This window comes from Tamandua tetradactyla, chromosome 15 (genome assembly GCF_023851605.1).
Source record: "Tamandua tetradactyla isolate mTamTet1 chromosome 15, mTamTet1.pri, whole genome shotgun sequence".
Classification (NCBI taxonomy): domain Eukaryota; kingdom Metazoa; phylum Chordata; class Mammalia; order Pilosa; family Myrmecophagidae; genus Tamandua; species Tamandua tetradactyla.
The window spans coordinates 14,464,162-14,480,921 of NC_135341.1; the positions used below are offsets into that span (position 1 = coordinate 14,464,162).

Consider the following 16,760-nt stretch of genomic DNA (forward strand, 5'->3'; position numbering starts at 1 on the left):
CCCACACTGAGAGTCCTCACAAATACTTCTAGGTGGGGATTGGTGGCAGAATTTCCATCCTTTCTCAGTAAATTGGGGGTGGAGGGACAGAAAACAACTAGATGAATTTTTCAGAACTCAAAGTCTAACCTATTGAAAGTATTGTCTTTTTTTTTTGCAAGGGCAGGCACCGGGAAATGAACCTGGGTCTCCGGCATGGCGGGCGAGAACTCTGCCATGAAAGTATTATCTTTTATCCTTACATGTTTAATATTCAGATATCATTGCTTTTATGAAACAATGGTCATAAGAAATAGCATGGATATGTGTGGTTAATTCCTTACTTGACAGCCCCCACGTCAGCCCCCTGAAGGGTAAAGCAATGGGTTTGAACACTCATGTCTGGGAAACCCTGGTCCAGGCTGACACTGAGGGGCAGCTTCCATAACCTAAGGTCTTAAAGTTTCTATAGGTTTCCCAAAACACAAACAAGCCTTTAGATTTCCTTAACAACAACACCAATTCCTTTTGAATAAAAATTGCCACACAACCCCCATTTTTATCCCCAAACAACGAAAACATGTCAGATATATAGGTTTTCTGTAAATACCCATGGACTTGTAAAATGTCATAACAATAATTGCTGATGCTTTAAAACCCTGTTTAAGGTGTTGATTTTCCTCCAATTCTATTTTAAAAGATTTTCTTAAGTTTAATTTATATTTTATTTTCTTTCCAGGGACTAGGGTTTTTGTTTTGTTTTTTTAGTATACTTATGGCAGGGGCACATTTCATTCTTTTTTCCATGTGCGTATCCTGTTACTGCACCACCATTTGCTGAATTTTTGTTTGTTTGCTCGTTTGTTAGTTTTGGGGAAGCGCATGGACCGGAAATTGAACCCCGGTCTCCCGCATGGCGGGTGAGAACTCTACCACTGAACTGCCCTTGCACCCCCGAGAATAAGTTTTCTTCAGTTGTTATGGCCTCAGTTCCTTGGATGGGCTTTGGTGGGGCAGCACACACAGGTCTAAATCGGGATGGGCGTTGGGTGTCCTGTCCTCCCGGGCTTCACGAGATGGGCGTCTGACCGCCTTGCTGCGAATGGCACGTCTCACGCAGCAATGCGGCTTCCCATGCAGCTTAGGAAGCACATAAGCGTGGCTTTGGAAATGTCCCTGACGCCTGCGGCTCTTGCATTTCGAATGAGGAACTTCTTCACCACCTAATCCTTGGCACGCAGCGCGCTTCCTGCAGCAAATCGGCTGCACGTGGCCGCAGCCCATTTTGGCACGACCATTGTTCCTTCTTTCCCGTGTCATCTTGGAATCGAACACCCAAGAGTCTATTTAAAATTTTAATCTAGCTCCCAGAAAAGAGAGCGTCCATGCTGAGGAGTAAAAACAATGCCTATTATATGTCATGCCAACGCTAAGAATTCTCTCTTGCTCTATATGTGTGCTTTTAATACTCTGCTAACTCTGACTGAAGGCCTAAAAAGTACAACATACTGTAAACTCTGGAAGGAAGCGAGAGAGATTTCATCCTCATGGAACATAAAGTCTCTGAAGGGATGACTAATAATAACCAGGTTAATAGCATAAAGTGCGATAAGTTTTAACATGGGGAGATAAACTGGATTCAAATTCAGAAAATTCCTGGAAACCTTTACAGAGTTGGAAAAAGAAAAAAAAAGGTGTGTGGGTTTTAAGTGAATATCTAAACAGTTTCCTGGAGTGTACAGAGGAAAATATAAAAGATATTTGAGTTGGGGATATGAGAGCTAGAAAAAAAAAAAGAGAAACTGGAGATTATCAGAGGTCGACATTTGTCTCATGTAGTTCTCTTGACTGAGAATTTAGAACCTTCTCTTGATTGAGAACATGAAGCAATTTTGAGATACGAGCTTTGGAATCTTGAGGGAATGAAAAAGCCTTCCCTGATGGGGGTGGATGCATCTGTACAAACATCCAGAAGAAAAGGCTATCAGGTCAAGCCAGTTCAGATGACTGTCCCTTGCAACAAATGGCGATAGTTTTTGTTTTCTTTTTTGCATCCAAGGTAAACAGGCATGTGGCCTTAAACCAGTTTGAGCTACCAGATTATTCCCAAGAAAGCAACGCTGAGAACATTTTCTGTAGTTAGAACAATATATTAGATAGATAAAAGGTTATGGCTCCTTCCTTCCTTCCTTGCTTCCTTCCCTCCCTCTCTCTCTTTTGGGATGTTTGGGAAATACTGGAAAGGTATTAGCATAAGGCGATTCCACTGACCTACTTAGCGCCATTCATGAGACACTTTGATGTCTTCTGGTTTCCATCAGGCAGCTGCTGGGATTTATTTAATTAATTCACTGTTGCTCATCAGGGTGATGTGCTAATGAGCATATGAGGAAGAAATAACGTATTCTGCCCATCTTGATCAATGTGTTCCAGGAAAGTCTCCATCATAGGTGCTAGGAGTCTGAGCACTTTGGGAGAGGAGGTGTTTTTTGTGTTTGTTTTTAAATTGGAGTAGAATTGACAAGATTATAAAACATCATGCCATTCTTTGTTTTCATGGAATAAACGACCTAGAAAGTAAACATGAAAAAGTGAAAATCTGAGCTGCAGTGGTGTAGGGTTGGAAAGAAGGAATTTGTGAGCCGGTGTGGTACAGTGGGGTGGGTTTGAGTTTCCGGTTCTGCCTCATGGCTAGCTGTGCGATATTGGATGCTGAATCTCTCTGAGCCTCAGTTGGCTCATCTATAAAATGGGTATGAGAGAAGCAACTCCCTCCTAGGGGTACTGTGAAGAGTAAGTGGTATCATGTGCATGTGATGTGCATAACTGTGCCTGATAATGCCACACGCTCAATACATTATTTTCTCATCATCATAATTAATCACACCGCTCAGTGGCTTTTATCCTGCGTTACAGGAAAGCTTAGAGATTTAAGAAGCTGGAGGATGACTACCCTACTCTCCCTGCATACTCCCTGGAGGTGGTGGTAGGGAGCACTGCTTCCTTTTACTTCTCTTTCAAACCATGCAGCTCTGTTTTTATCTGTTTCAGATACCACAAAGAAGCATTTTCTGCTACAAAATTAATTTTGAGTTTAAAAAGCCACCAATCCTACATAGCTCCCTTATCTTACAAGTGAAGAAAGTGAATGCATGGAGGAGAATGTTTGCGAGTTACAACTCTTGGATAAAGTTAGACTTTACCACCAAGAATGTCTTGTTCCCCATCTACAGCTCTTTCCACTCCCTGAAGTCGGACCCTCGCACTGGTCACATTATGCTCAGAAAAAGGTACGTCTGGAGAAGCTGGGTCTTGGAACTCCTCTTCGCTCTGACTTCACGCCTCTCTCTCTCTCTTTTACATTTTTATTATGAATAATTTTGAATAAATACAAAGGTTCACAGAATAGTTAATGAATGACCATGCATCCATCATGTACCTTTGACCGTGTATCCATCATGCCCCTTCCACTATATGATTTCATCTAATCATCAGCCCTCTCCTTCTCCCATATTATTTTAAAATGATTTTTTAAATTAGAGAAATTGTAGGTTTATAGAAAAAACATGCAGAAAACAGAGAGTTCCCTTAAACAGACCCCTTATTATGCAAGGTAACACCTTGCATTAGTGTGGTACCTTTGTTACAATTGATAAAAGAATATTACTCTGTATTATTTTAAAGTAAATACCACACACGATGTCACATCGTTTCATAAAGACTATAGTATCTATCTCTAAATAATGGCCTTTTAAAGCATAGTCTTAATGTTATCGCCTCAATAGTAAAATGAATAATAATCCTTCCTTAATATCATCAAATATCTAATAAGTGTTAAAATTTCCAATAACCCCATGAAAGTAAGAATTTTTAAGTTTTTTTACTTGAATCAGGATCCAAATATAATCATAATAACACTGATTAGTAAGTCCAATTTTTTGAAATCTGTAGGTTCTCCCCATCTCTTTTTGTTCTTTATTATTTATTTAAATACAAGATGTATTTGACTTTGAAAAAATGTAGTTAAAATTATTTTTTTTTGGTAATTATAAAGCATATTTTTCACATATTTTAATAATTACATTGGTGCTTGTTTGCAAATTCCATGCTCTGCCTCAGGGTTAAAAGTAACAACAGAGTTTACCTTTTATTGACCATTCATCATATACCAGGTACTTATGTGGATTTCTACCCTAGTTTTACAGATGAGAAAACTAAAGAATAAAATGGTGAAATAACTTGTCCAACGTGCACAGCAGGTAAAGAGGAGCTGATATGTGACCTGGGCACTCTTATTTTAGAGTCTGTGTCCCTAACACTAGGCAGACCACCTCTTAAATACCTCTAGAATCACTGGAGACTGAGGTCATTGATTGCTCTTTTAGCATATATAGATGCTAAAAGGGATTAGCATTGGGGAATCTTGTTTGCTTCCTTGGTTTATCTTGCCAATAAGCTTTCACTGACCCTGACTTTTATTTAGGGACCCACTTCTCCCTCACACTCAACTAAGGTCTGAATTTAAACCCAGGCCTTAGCCAACAAGCAGAGGCCACAGAGATCGGATCAAGGGTGAGTATGTTTTCCAAACTCGTCCAAACAGTAAATCCTAAGTATTTTATGGGAAATCTGGAAAAAGTCTCTGTTTCCCCCTATTTGGAACGGCTGTTGCTGTCTTGCCACCATGTGCACTCTTAGGAGGAAGGGTACATTCAGGTATGGCCAAGCCAAGTTGAGAGATGGAAAGGAACTAAATCCTGGTCCCTTTGAGTCTTGAACAAGCCATGCCTGAAGGCAACCACCACTAGTCTTTTGAGTGACATAAAAGACCTTTTCTCCATAAATAAATATTTAAAAATTATATTTTATCACTGCATAGGTATAAAAACAAATATAATACAAGCTCAATTATGTTCAGTTTATTTATGTGATTTTAAGAGAAATTATAACATGTTCACGGGACCCTAACTGTATCACTGGCCGTAAACATTATGTCTAACAGCTAAGTTGTCCCTACATCCTTATTAAGTGCTAATTGAGGCATTTTACAATTAGCACATGTGCAAAGCCAGGGGTCTAATACTTACAAACTGACTCCTTCTGTGCCTTTTCTGCTACCATCATGCGGCACGATCCTCATTCTTGATGTAATGAGCAGGGGCTTTGAAGCCACAGAGAACCAAGTCCCAAATACCAGCTTGCCTACTTTCCAGCTGTGTGAACTTAACTTTTCTTGGCCCTCGTCATCTCAAGTGCAAACTCAAGATAACAAGGGCACTGACTTCACACATGTGGACACTTAGGAGAGAGACTGCATGGAAGAGCCCTTGGTGGAGGGCCTCGCCCCTAAGACGTGCTTAACGATAATTCCAGGGATGATGCAGTGCCCTTTTAGATCATTCCACGGAGGCAGCATGGCCTGGTGACTTTGGGTTCAGATTGTTCCTGTTTGCATCTGCTCTGCTCCTTGCTAGCACAGTGCCCTTAGGCAAGAAACTGGATCAGTCCCCCCGGTGTCTGGTATTTTTTCTTTCAGAAAAGATAATAATCTCTCTCTAGACAGCTACTTCAAGGATAAGAGATAAAGTATACAATGTGCTTGGCACTTAGTAAGTGGAAGGTAATATTGTTATTTATTTTACCAATTTGTTTGCTTGGTTTTTTTTGTTTTTTTTTTTCAAAAAAGAGATCAGATTCTAGTTGTGCTTTGGGAACGTTAATTTGGTTAGAATGATATAATGCTTAACGGGGGGAGGGGCATAGCTTTGTAAATTAGAAGGTGTTTGAGTGAAACAAGCAAGAGCCAATGAGGACATGACTGAGCGCTGGTACAGTGGACAGAGTATAGGAGAGATGGGCAGGATTTCTAAGGTAGAGTCAACAGGATGTGCTGCTTTTTTCCCCCCCTTAAACAACAGGAATTTACTGACTCACGGTGTTGAGGAGAAGACCAAAGTGGAGTTGTCGGCAAGGAGATGCTGTCTCCCCCAAGACTGTGCCATTCTGGTGCTGGGTGCTTGTGATTGCTGGATTCCTAGTCACATGATGACGTTCTCTCCTTCCTCTTCCGCTTCCCGCTGACTTCAGCTTTAGCCCCTCACGGTGGTTTGGCGCTCTCTGTGTCCGAATTTCATTCTGCTTGTAAAGGACTACCAGTAATTCCGGTTAAGGCCCAACCTCATTGGGTTAACTAAAATAACTTCTTCAAGGGATTCTATTTACAAGGGGTTCTTGCCCACAGGAAAGTGGGTCAAGACCAAGAACCTGTCTAAATCAGGGTACGTGATTCAATCCGCTGCAGCATGTATCCATAAAATTGGCTTAATATTATAAATATTTACAGTAGTTTAAGTCCCTTATAAATCAGGGAAGAAATCAGCAAGTCTGAGTACTTAGAATTTGGTGGTTTCAATTACTATTCTGCACAGACTTGTTCTCTTATCAGGAACATATTGACTAAAGGTGACGTTTTGAGAAAAAGACATCACATGATGTTTGGGGGAAAAGTGGGAAGAATTACATTTGCATGGTAGTTTACCTCCAGAGAGCTGGTGTTTTATTTAGCATTCTCGATGGTTATAAGAAACAGTGGGTTGGATGGGAATCAGTGGGAAATGCTTTGGAGGAAAGCAAAGAGATGGGTGAGTTGAGGGGGAACATCGGGGGATGGTGAAACTGTGGCCTGCCTATTACGTGGCTGCTATAAGGTTTTTATCAGAGAAGTTGCAGGTTCACAGGTCCACAGAAAAATAGTGCATAAAATACAGACTTCCCATATACCACCCTATTATTTACAGCTTGCTTTAGTGTGGTACATTGGTTACAGTTCATGAAAGGACATCTCTATAATTCTACTATTAATTATAGCAAATAGTTTATAATATGATTCACTTTTTGTATTATGCAGTCCTATGTTTGTTTATTCTTTATTTAAAAAGTTTATTCTAGTAACATGTATACAACCTAAAATTTCTCCTTTTAACCATATTCACACATATAATTCAGAGCTGTTAATTGCATTCATAACCTTGTATTTCCATTACTACCATCCGTTACCAAAACTATACGATAAGCCCAGATGGAAACTCTGTAATTCCCCATTTCCTACTCTTACCCTGGCCCTTGGTAACCTATATTCTAGATTCTGATTCTTTGACTGCTCATTCTAATTATTTTATTTCAGTGAGGTAATACAGTATTTATCCTTTTGTGTCTGGCTTATTTCACTCAACATGAGGTCTTCAAGCTTTATGCATTTTGTAACGTATATCAGGACTTCATTCCTTTTTATGGCTGATTATATTCCATTGTATATATTTATATCACATTTTATTTATCCATTCATCAGTTGATGGACACTTGGGTTTCTTCCATCTTTGGGTAATTGCAAATTTGCACATGAAACATCATTGTGCAAATATCTATTTGAGTCCCTGCCTTCATGTGTTTTGGTTATATACCCCGAAATGAATTGCTGGGTCAATTCTACACTTAACTTTCTGAGAAACCACCAGTCTTCCACAGCAGCTGCACCATTTTACATCCTTACCAACAATAAATGAGTGTTTCTATTTCTGCACATCCTCTCCAGCTCTTGTAATTTTCTTTTTTTTTTTTAATCGTTGCCATTCTAGTAGGTGTGAAATGGTATTTCATTGTGGCTTTGATTTGCATTTCTATAATAGCTAATGATGTTGAGCATCCTTTCATGTATTTCTTTGGCCATTGTACATTTCTTTGAAGAAATGTCCATTCAAGTGTTTTGTCTAGTTTTTAAATAGGATGTTTGTCTTTTCATTGTTGACTTATAAGATTTCTATATATATATATATATATATATATATATATATACACTAGATACTATACCCTTATCAGATATGTGGTTTGCACATATTCTCTCCCATTAAGTGGGTTTATCTTTCTTGATAAAGTCCTTTGATGCACAACAGTGTTTAATTTTGATGAGTGACATTTATCTATTTTTTCTATTGTTGCTTGTATTTCGGGTGCAAAGTCTAAAAAACCATTGCCTAACACAGGTCCTAAAGATGCTTCCCTGAGTTTTTTTCTAGGATTTTTATAGTCATGGTTCTTTTATTTAGATCTTTGATCCATTTTGAGTTAATTTTTTAAATATGGTATGAGATAGGGCTCCCCCTTCATTCTTTTGCATTGGCTATCCAGTTCTTAAAGCACCATTTGTTGAAGAGACTATTTGTTACTAATTGGGTGGACTTGGCACTCTTATCAAAAATCAATTGGCCAAGAAAAAAACTAAGAAAAAGAATAAAAATTAAAAAACTAAAAAAAAAAAAATTAAATGGCAATAGATGTTAGAGTCTATTTTGAACCCTCAATTTGATTCCATTGGTCTATGTATCTATCCTTGTGCCCATCTGCTGTTTTAACCACTGAAGCTTTGTAATAAGTTTTAAAGTCAGGATCAAGTGAGGGGGAGGCGTGCTGACTGGCAGGTCCATGTTGTAGATCTATTTTTTTGGGTGTTTTTTTTTCTTTGATTCAGCATTTGTGGAGTCCTTCTGCAGTCTCTGTCACCCTACAGAATTCCAAGCAAGTGGGATTTATCCTCCTGTTAGTTGTTTCTGAGGGGAGCTTTTTCTAGGGGATGTCTTATGTTGCCATGTGGACAATTTCACTTATCAGTTTTAACATTATATAAAAACCACTCCTGGTTTCCCTCTTTTTGCGTGAGCAGGCACCAGGAATTGAACCTGGATCTCTGGCATGGCAGGTGGGAACTCTGCCTGCTGAGCCACCGTGGCCCACCCAGTTTCCCTCTTTGGTTTATTTAAATTTTTTTAAATAACTGTTTTTGGGGTGGGGTGGGATGATTTTCCAGAATGGTACAAAGATGTCTCTAATTTCCTTCATTTGGATTCTTCCATAGTTAACACTAACAAATTTACTCCACAGTCCGTGCTCTCTCTCTCTATCCCCATCATCATTTATCTTTCTCTGAACTTTTCCAGAAAACAAGGATATTGTTCTGTAAAATCAGCACCCTACCCTCCAAATCAGGAATCAAGATTAACGCAACACAAATTCCATCCATGGAAATCTTCCGAATTCTGATAACTTTCACAATAATGTCTCTTTTGCCTTTCTGGTTCAGGGATCTATTTCCTATTTCGTGGTCATGTTACTTCAGACTCCTCCAGTCTGGAATAGGCCCCTTGGTCTTTCCGGTATTTTTTGTCCTTTACAGTTTTCAAGGGCACAGGCTTTTCATTCTGCAGGATGACCTTTAACCTGGGCCTACCCACTGTTTCCTCCCAGTTAAACTGACCATGCAGCCTTGGTGGGAACGCCCCAGAATTGAGGCTGTGCTTTTCTCTGTGCACCACAAAGGGATGCACAGAATGTTGACTTGTCCCCCCACTCATGATGTTAACTTTGATCACCTGGTCAAAGTTGGGGTCTGTGCTTTCTCCACCTTAAACTTCCCAGTTTCCTCTCTGTAATTGATTAGTGTTTTGTGGGGAAGGTTTTGAAATTGCACCAAAATCCTATTTCTTACGAAGCCTCAGCTCACTAGCCTTAGCATCCATCAGTGACCAACCTGAATCAACCATTTCTATGTTTGTTTCTAAGTGGTGATTCTGTTTCCATCATTCCTTCTCTGTTTATTAGTTGGAATGCTACAGTAAGCAAGAACTTTTATTTACATTCCCCCATTAATTTATTTATTAATTTATTCATGTCAGTATAGAGTCATAGCTTTTATTCAATGGGTTGTAATCTGTTACTATATTTATTTTGATATTCAAATTTCCCCCTATTTGGCAATCAGGACTCCTTAAGCTGGCTCCTGTGTATTTTGGCTTGTGCCACTATTCATCAATCATTTCCTTATGTTCTGGCCCAGTAAGATGTTCAGGTTCATCTTGAGCTTTTCCTACTCCAACCTTGTAATCTGCTATTTCCCCAAGGAGCCCAGGTTTGCTTTAGGAGGGATGGTATTTAGAAATCAAGATCTAAGTGCTGTGTGCTTGTTGCTCCTGAGCTGTCATTACTTATTGGCTCTCTCAGTAAACAGATCCAGAGAATATGTTTATGTATATTACACATCCATAGGCATAGACACATTTGTAGCTATTGCTGGCCCTCTCTGTATATATATATATATTATAAAACCATGATTTCATACTCATATCTCCAATTCCAATCTGTCACCCTGGATTCTTTCTAGCCTTCCTCCTTCCATGTTGGTAAATAGTGTCTCTGGCATTGTGAAACTTGGCCCCCATAATCCAAAATATATTTGTTTATTTATTTATTTGCTCAGCCACAGTGGCGACCTCAAGTGAGGGAGGGACAAAAAGAAAAAGAAAGTAGGAAGGAAAGGAAAGGAAAGTGGGAAGGGAAGGAAAGGAATTTCCCCCTTTTACTTTAAAAATAATTTCTGAGTTTTGACTTCTTAAATTCAAACTGAACAAATTTTAAAGTTCTATATGAAATGTGGGAATGATTATATTGTACTCATTTTAAAATTTTTGCCTTGGAAAACTTTAAGTACGAGATGCATTCTTCACAAACACAAGTAATTTTCTCAAGCAATGAAGCAAAAGAAAAAGCTGATTGATGTCAGCCAATGTGGCAAAGACATTTTCATCAGTGTATATATAATCACTTTCATATGTCTCAGGATATACTTTGAGAAGATCTGATTAATTTCAACAAGAATGAACCTAATCCACCCAAGAATCCACTTTAGGCACATTGAAATGTCTTCCTTTTTAGTAAAGACAGCTTTGATTCGAGAGAGGAGCCTAACTTCAATTGTTGACATTAAAATCTTTTTCTCATAAAGATTCACTGTGTATGTTACAAACATTTATTGGAATATTAGCACCAATATGTTAGTAAATCATTAAGAAATGGATTTGTCCTGAACTAATGATCTCAGGATACTCCCTTTCTAGAAAGTTTTTCTTAACCACAGTGGAACCCAGGACTTTTAGGCATAGTTGTAAAGATTGGGCACTGTATATCTTCAAGTAGGCCTCATTCACATGGCCTCTATATCATACAATCCCTTCAAGGTAATGGTGTCCCCATTCTCAGGAGATGTGCATAGCCGCACATAGTAGCCCCTGACATTGGCCATTTATTCTTTCTTTTCAATTCATTTGACACTGAGTATAGGTTGCCTGTTTGTGCATGGACTCACCTCTTCCATGAAGCCTGCCTTGACCAATCTAGCCTATGGTAATTTGTTCCCATACCCCATATGCCTTTGCACTATTGGCCAAGCTAGCATAAATTACCTTATATTTATGTTTAACTTTAAACCTACGTAGTGGTGGTCCCAACCAGTGTCAACACTGTGATTTAGGTATGTGTGCTGGTTTGAATCTGTTGTAGACTCCAGAAAATGCCATGTCCTTTAATCTTCATTCAATATTGCTGGGTGGGAGCTTTTTGATTATCCATGGAGGTGTGACCCACCCAATTGTGGGTGGTAACTATTGATTAGATGGTTTTCATGGAGATGTGTCTCTACCCATTCAAGGTGGGGTTACTTACCAGAACCCCTTAAGAGGGAACCATTTTGGAAAAAAGCTTTAGATCCCATGCAGCCAGAGACCTTTGGAGATGAAGAAGGAAACAATGCCACATGGAGCTTCATGAAACAAGAAGCCTGGAGAGAAAGCTAGCAGACATTCTCATGTTCACCATGTGCCTTTTCAGTTGAAAGAGAAACCCTGAACATCATTGGCCTTCTTGAACCAAGGTATCTTTCCTGGATGCCTTAGATTGGACATTTCTATAGCCTTGATTTAATTTTAGAAATTAAGAAAATTTAATTTAAATTTTTTCAGCCTTAGAACATGTAAACTTGAAACTTAATAAATCCCCCTTTTTAAAAGCCATTTGATTTCTGGTATATTGCATTCTGGCAGCTTGCAATCTGGAACAGTGTGTTTCAGTTCAACTTTGAAGTATATGCAGACCAAATCAACAGAAGCCTATTTACAATAGTGACAACCTAAAAAAATTATCCTAAGTAGAGAAGAAACAGATAACGGTTGATGTATGTTGAATTACGTACGCCAAATTTCACCTGTTCTTAACCTTAATCTGCATTTCAGTGGCTGGGAATCCATTGTAATTAGGATCTCTTGAAGATGTTATTTTAATTAAGGTGTGGCTAACTGAATTCTATGGGCCCTGATCCTATTAACCGAGGCCTTGTAAAAGAACAAGCCAAGGGGAGGGGCTGGAAGCCAGAAGTCAATGAAATCCAGACAGGAAAGGAGAGGACATGACCATGTGTTGGAGAAGCCAAGGAAGCCCAACAATTTCTGGCCAACCAGACTGTTATGATTTTAGGGAGAAAGCATCCATTACCTTGCTGGTGCCTCGATTTTGGACTTCTCCTAGCCTTAAAAAAGCCACAGGGAGGAGCTGGAGGCCAGAAGTCAATGGTGCCTGTAAGAGAAAGGACAGGACATCATGTGATGCTGGCTGGCCTGTCCAAGGAGTATCGGGCAGCCACACTATTACAGACCTTGGGGAGAAAACATAACCTTAAAACCATGAACCAATAAATTCCCATTGTTTAAACCAAATCATTGAATGGTATTTGTCATAGCAACCTGGAAATAAGAAAATAGCATTCAAGGGTGAGTTTGGGTATTGCTTTTGATGTGAACTTGCTGTAACCTCAAGCTAGTCACTTTGGCTTTCCGTGAAATGAAGAATATGGATCTGATAATTTGAAGATATTTTCTAGCCCAAGCATTCTTTTAAAAACAGTTCCTATAATATAAAGCTAATGTATGCTTATTAAAAAATATTCAAAAATACATAAAAGTTTAACAAATAAATATTGCAAATAAACACATTAATCAAAGAGAATTACTGTTAACATTTTGGCATATAACTGTCTGCACTTATTTCTATTCATACATACATACATTTTGATTTAGGGACATTAATGAATTTAATCACACATTAAACCATAGTATATGTACTTTTTATTTTATAAAAAAATACATAGAATTTTTAGGTTATTTGCAGCTTTTTAAAATTAATACTATATCTTGGCAATCTTGTGTAACAATGATATATACTGTTTGAAGGCCTACTTTTACATTTAAAATTCTTCATATTTATCTTTGCATATTGATACATATAACTCAGCATAGTAATTTTTAATTGCTTCATAGTATGTCATTATGTAGGAGGACCGTAATTTATTTAACCAATCTTAGTTTATGGGCATTGTTATCATTAATGAAATAGACATCATTATGCATAATATATAAATACATCATTATGTATGCTTAACATATAAATCATATCTTTACTAATATATGCTATTTTATGTTGTGATAGTATCATATATTATATAAACGATGTTTATCTCATTGTTCTTTCTAACGGTGTTCTAGTGTGCAAGCTGCCAGATTGTGATATATCTAAAATGGAATGGCTTTTAAAAGGAAGAGTATATTAAGTTGCAAGTTTACAGTTTTAAGGCCATGAAAATGTCCAAATTAAAGCAAGGCTATAGAAATGTCCACTCTAAAGCATCCAGGGAAAGAGACCTTGGTTCAAGAAGGCCAATGAAGTTCAGGTTTCTCTCTCAGCTGGGAGGGCACATGGCAATATCTGCTAGCTTTCTTTCCTGGCTTTTTGTTTCATGAAGCTCCACCAGGGACATTTTCCTTCTTCATCTCCAAAGGCCTCTGGCTCTCGTGACTCTTAAGCTTTTTCCAAAATGAGCCCCTCTTAAAGAGCTCCAGTAAGCAACACCACCTTGGATGGGTGGAGACACACCTCCATGGACATCATCTAATCAAAAGTTACCACCCACACTTCGGTGGGTCACATCTCCATGGGAACAATCAAAAGCTCCCATCCAACCAATGCAGAGTAAAGGACATGGCTTCTCTGGGGTGCACCAAGATTCAAACCAGAGCAAACAGTGAAAATTTTTAAGAAACTTACATGATTATGCAATATATAAATATAATATATAGTATTTATTTCTGCTGTTGTGTTATATTATCTTTTTATTATGTTCAAGAGGTAGGATTGATGAATCAACAGCTCTACCATTCTTTTATTCCAGTAGACTTCAATAATATTTGCTGAAGATGATCATAAAGATAAACTATTTTCTATTTAGGCCTTCCATAGGAGTGATCTATTGCTTTGGGGAACCTGACCTGTGCTTTATTAAATAAGAAAGCCATGTGAAAAAAGAAGACAATCATATAGAAGGAAACAGAATGGAAAATCTAATATCATATTTATAACAATATCTAAAAGGTAAGTTTCTGAAGGGAAGAAATAGAGCAAAAAAAAAATTAAAACAAAGGAGTATAGTGATCTTACTTAAATCTAAATTTCAAAGAATCCAATACTTTCCCATGTGGGCTCGTGTATATAAAAATAGTAATAAAATATAAAGATTCAGTTGTTCATGTGTTCCAAGAAAATGTCACATTAGAATGTAAAACTCCAAAAAATAAATCGTACAAGGATACTCTTAAGACAAACAGGGAAGTTGGGGAAAATGGACTGGATATTAAATAATATAAAGAAATCATTACTAAATGTCTTTAGTTGTAAATAATGACATGTGGTTATATAAAAGACAGAGAGAGGGAAAGAGAGGGTCCTTATCTGTCAGAGATACATACTGAAACATTTCGGTATGACGTGCTATGATGTCTGGGATTTCTATTAGAATCTTCCAGGAGGGGTGTAGGATGACTTAGAGAGGGAGGAGAAAAATGAATCAAAAAAGGCTGTATCAGTTTCCTGTGGCTGCTATAACAAATTGCCACACACTTGGTGGTTTAAAATGATCTAAGTGTATCCTGCACTGGAGTTCTGGAGGTCAGAAATTAGAAGTCAGTTTCACTACTCTGATGCCAAGGGGTTGGCAGGTCTGCCTGGGCTCCGAGGCTCAGGAAAGAGCTGCTCTTGGCCTCTTCCAGCCCTGGTGGCTGCTGGCATCATTCAGTCTCTGCCTTCCTGGTCACACTGCCTCCTCCTCTTCTGTCCATTTCCAGTCTCTCTACATCTCTTTCATTAGGTTGATTGTGATTGCGTTTAGGGCAAAAAGAATAATACAAAATGATCTCATCTCAAGTTCCTTAATTTAATTACATATTTTTTTTTTAGCCAACAGGGAAATAATTTACTGGTTCCAGGATTAGGACCTGATATCTTAGGGAGCTGTCATTCAGCTTACTACTTCTTCGTTCTTAATTGTTGAACTGGGTAATGGTACAAAGGTGTTCATTATACTGTTTTCTCTGCTATTCTGTATGTTTGACATTTTTTCTAAGAAAAATTTGAAAAAGTAATGTAAACTTTATGAAGACGGGACTTATCTGTCTTGCTTTCTACCATGCCTAGCACAAAGAATAAATGTTTGTAATTTGAGTTTTAAGTACCAGAAATGTGTTATTCTGTTTTACGTTATGCCTTTATCTTCGTTATTTGCTATGCAAAATTTCAGGTTTTCAAACCTGCTCACAGTTAGAGCAAGATAGTGAGATTTCCATTGGTGGAATTTTCAAACACAGATAAGAACATTCCTAGCTGGGTGTGCTTATATAAGAATCATAGATTAGCTAGAGCAGGAATAGTCTGGTGTTAAAGTCCTTGCCAACTCCAGGGATCTATTTAAATTTAACATTATAAAATGTTTCTTTATTCGTATTTAAACTTGCATTTCAGCATTCTTAATAGAGCTGAATGGAAAAAATCCAAGTTTTTTTTTTTTTTTTTTTTTCTCAATCTGGGAACCACCTTCCTTTTATACTAGATTTATTTTTGAGGCTCCGTGTCAGTTTTGGCCTTGAATGAAAGCAACATAAACTCAACATGTTACTCGAAGTAATTGGTTTAAGTGAAAGTAAAGATAGTCACCAAAGGCTGTAGGAATCTCAAAGGTGGAATAAGATCTTCTAGGCTTCATGGAGAGCTTGTTTAGCATTTCAGGCAGCAGGAGCTGATGGATCCCCTGCCATCACACTGAGTTCTCCTCTATTTCCATTGCTCCATAAGTTCTGCTAACTCATACTTTACTTCAATCTTGAACCCATGTTTTTTCCAGGCTCTGTCTAGACATCTTTGAAGCGAAAGTAACTATCAGCTTTCTTCCTGTATCTTAGTACTTTATATCACTTCAACCTTAAAGATGGAGGTGGGATGGAGAGAGAAACAAAGAGGATAAAATTTATTAGTAACCACCATATCCCTCTGGATAAGGCTTTTCAGTGTTGCTCAGATCACAGTTTGCTTAGCCAGCCTCTGGGTTGTCATCTCTTAGGTGAGCTGTCCATTTCCAGTCCATGACTGGGGATTGTCTGGTAATAATATGATTTTGAACTCATACTTAAGGAACAGCTAGGTGTGGGGGTCACATAGAAAGGATAGAAGGCAGGACAGAGAGACTGTCTGGTAAGCCCATCATAGATTGACAGTGACAAAGGGGAGACAGAGACCTGAGAAAGGAAAAAATTTGAGAGTGAGTGACTTAGATAAGTAAGTCAGACAGCAAACCATATTTAACCAGAAGATACTAGTTCTGGTTTTGGGCCACTACAGAGTGCAGTAAATTGTACTTAGGAATCTCATCTTATATTTGGAACCCAGGTCCTTCTCATACTAGCCTTATAACCTCAGAGAGCTTATGTTTCTCTCTATGGGAATCTCCTCTGAAAAGGGGCATATAAATGTCTCATTTGCTGGGAAGATGAAAGTGTTAAGTGAGATGATGAATGCAAAATACT

General features: G+C 38.2%; 1 pseudogene; it reads right to left on the bottom strand.

Annotated features, from left to right (window-relative positions):
• Positions 1-957: 957 nt before the first annotated feature.
• Positions 958-1,299, bottom strand: LOC143657813 (small ribosomal subunit protein eS26 pseudogene; annotated as a pseudogene).
• Between the last annotated feature and the right edge of the window lie 15,461 nt (positions 1,300-16,760).